This window comes from Schistocerca piceifrons, unplaced genomic scaffold (genome assembly GCF_021461385.2).
Source record: "Schistocerca piceifrons isolate TAMUIC-IGC-003096 unplaced genomic scaffold, iqSchPice1.1 HiC_scaffold_643, whole genome shotgun sequence".
Classification (NCBI taxonomy): Eukaryota; Metazoa; Arthropoda; class Insecta; order Orthoptera; family Acrididae; genus Schistocerca; species Schistocerca piceifrons.
Genome location: NW_025728887.1, coordinates 35,001 through 37,500, shown reverse-complemented (window position 1 = coordinate 37,500; position 2,500 = coordinate 35,001). Strand labels below are relative to the sequence as shown.

The following is a 2,500-nucleotide window of genomic DNA, read 5'->3' as shown; positions in this document are numbered from 1 at the left end:
ATGTTGTACCTTAACCTAACCTATGTTGTACCTTAACCTAACCTATGTTGTACCTTAACCTAACCTATGTTGTACCTTAACCTAACCTATGTTGTACCTTAACCTAACCTATGTTGTACCTTAACCTAACCTATGTTGTACCTTAACCTAACCTATGTTGTACCTTAACCTAACCTATGTTGTACCTTAACCTAACCCATGTTGTACCTTAACCTAACCCATGTTGTACCTTAACCTAACCCATGTTGTACCTTAACCTAACCCATGTTGTACCTTAACCTAACCCATGTTGTACCTTAACCTAACCCATGTTGTGCCTCAACCTAACCCATGTTGTGCCTCAACCTAACCCATGTTGTGCCTCAACCTAACCCATGTTGTGCCTTAACCTAACCCATGTTGTGCCTCAACCTAACCCATGTTGTGCCTTAACCTAACCCATGTTGTGCCTTAACCTAACCCATGTTGTGCCTTAACCTAACCCATGTTGTGCCTTAACCTAACCCATGTTGTGCCTTAACCTAACCCATGTTGTGCCTTAACCTAACCCATGTTGTGCCTTAACCTAACCCATGTTGTGCCTTAACCTAACCCATGTTGTCGCCTTAACGTAACCCACGTTGTCGCCTAAACCTGCTCTGTAATTGTTATACGACTCGTTCAATTACTGTAGTGTTGCCCACCCGCAACCCTCGCAATATAGTTCGCTACTCGCACTGCCCGCACCCCTGTGTATCGCTTCATGTTAAACACCTTGCAAGTCTTGCTCACTTTCCACATGCTCCTGCTGTACACTGTAATGTGGATGGCAGCAGGACGTACATGCCGCCCCTCCCCACGTCCCCACCTTGCCCCCTGCCTTCGCAAGCTGGTTGGTGAGAAGTTTGCATGTTCAATGCCCTTCGCATGCGACGTACTCAGGCTACGTTGTGGTGCGGCCTGTGTCAACTGTCCGCTGATGTCGTACGCGTGAACCACAATCTGTACTGCACATTCGTCCTTATGTACTGAATGATACATCGTGGCACATGTGTGACCGCACAACGACTGCGCCCAAAAACGGCGGACCATACAGTGCAAATATTGTGCACGCAGCTACGTGTCGTCTCCCTATGAGAGCTGGATTGCAGTGTGGTACGCCATAGAGACGTGTGGGAGGAACGGACGCCGTGGATGGCGATCAGCATGAGCTGTCTGTTGATGTATTCGGACCTAGTCGTCTCTCCTCACACACCGTGATGGCATGGTGCACCGCGTTCCATATCTGCGACATGCTACAGAGGCCGGTTGACAGTCGTTCGAGCAATGGACATCGCATACGTACGGGGGCCACCTTCCACGTATTGTCTAGGCGTGCACATTTTGTTGCGTGTATGTGGGCAGACGTAGTGTGGCGTGACACCTGACACAGGCATGCAATAATCGTTGAAGTTGCAAATGGCGATGGACGCCTGCGTTTTCTGGTGAAGTTACGCAAATGAACAAATGGTAACCTGTTGTGGTGCGGTTGTTCTCGCTAGGGGTGAATCGGTGATGGCGACGATAGGTTGAGGTACTAACCGGTTGTTCCAGCGATACCCACCATGCCGACGAAACTGAACGGCATCTGGGTGTGAAGCGATACGCGGCGGTGGCTGGGTGGGACCGTCCCCGGCCGGTGAGGGGGCGCCTCCCGGCGTGCTGGCCGCGCGGTGCGTGGGCGCACGCGCTACAGCCGGCTGGTGGGGGCGGCCAGTGGCAGGCGCGCCGGCCGACGGACGCGGCAGGCGTCGCAGCTGCGCGCCGGCGCACCCTGCGCGCGGCGCCGTGCGGCCAAAGTAGGTCCTCGCGGGCCCGGTGCGAAGCGCGGTGGACATCTTCAGTGTGCTGGTCCGATTGAGGACTGTGTGCGTTGAGGATGCGCCGCCGCCCGGCGCTCGGCGCCGCGACGCCGTCTGCTGCTCGGTCGCCCCAGCGGTTCTCGCTGGTGGTTTGTATCGCAGCTGTGCGGATGTGTTGGCGCGTGCGCTGTGCTGGGAGAGTTCGCTTCGGCACCCAAGTGGGGCTTTTGTCCTTCTGTGGCGCTGGCGTTGGAGCTGCCGGTCACCGTAGGTGGCGCGTGTTGTCTCCCGCCGGCAATGCCACGACAGCACGCTCCCGGGCCTCTGTCGGCAGCGGCAAGCTCAGTTGGGAGCACGGGTGGTCGCACCGAAAGCGTCTACTCGCCTAACTCCGGGCGATTGCGCCTCTCTCGAACCCGACCAAGTACTTGGGACGGCGCTGCGCGCCGCCGGGACCTGAGAGGGTTTCGAGGTGTATTGTGCAGGGGAGCTCAGCCTCCTCCTGTTTGCAGAATGATTGAGCGGACGCTTGCGTGTTCGCGCGGGCCCCCGGGACACACTCCCGGGCGGCCGGCTGCTCAGCTCTAGTTGACGCAGCTCCCTGGTTGATCCTGCCAGTAGTCATATGCTTGTCTCAAAGATTAAGCCATGCATGTCTCAGTACAAGCCGCATTAAGGTG

General features: G+C 56.0%; 1 non-coding gene across 1 annotated transcript in view; it reads left to right on the top strand.

Annotated features, from left to right (window-relative positions):
- The first annotated feature begins 2,418 nt into the window (after positions 1-2,418).
- The window catches only part of LOC124764828, a 1,910-nt gene continuing 1,828 nt past the window's right edge, over positions 2,419-2,500 (top strand). Inside the window, exon 1 of the ribosomal RNA XR_007012816.1 lies at positions 2,419-2,500. This exon is cut by the window's right edge and continues 1,828 nt beyond it. This is a non-coding gene — a ribosomal RNA (small subunit ribosomal RNA).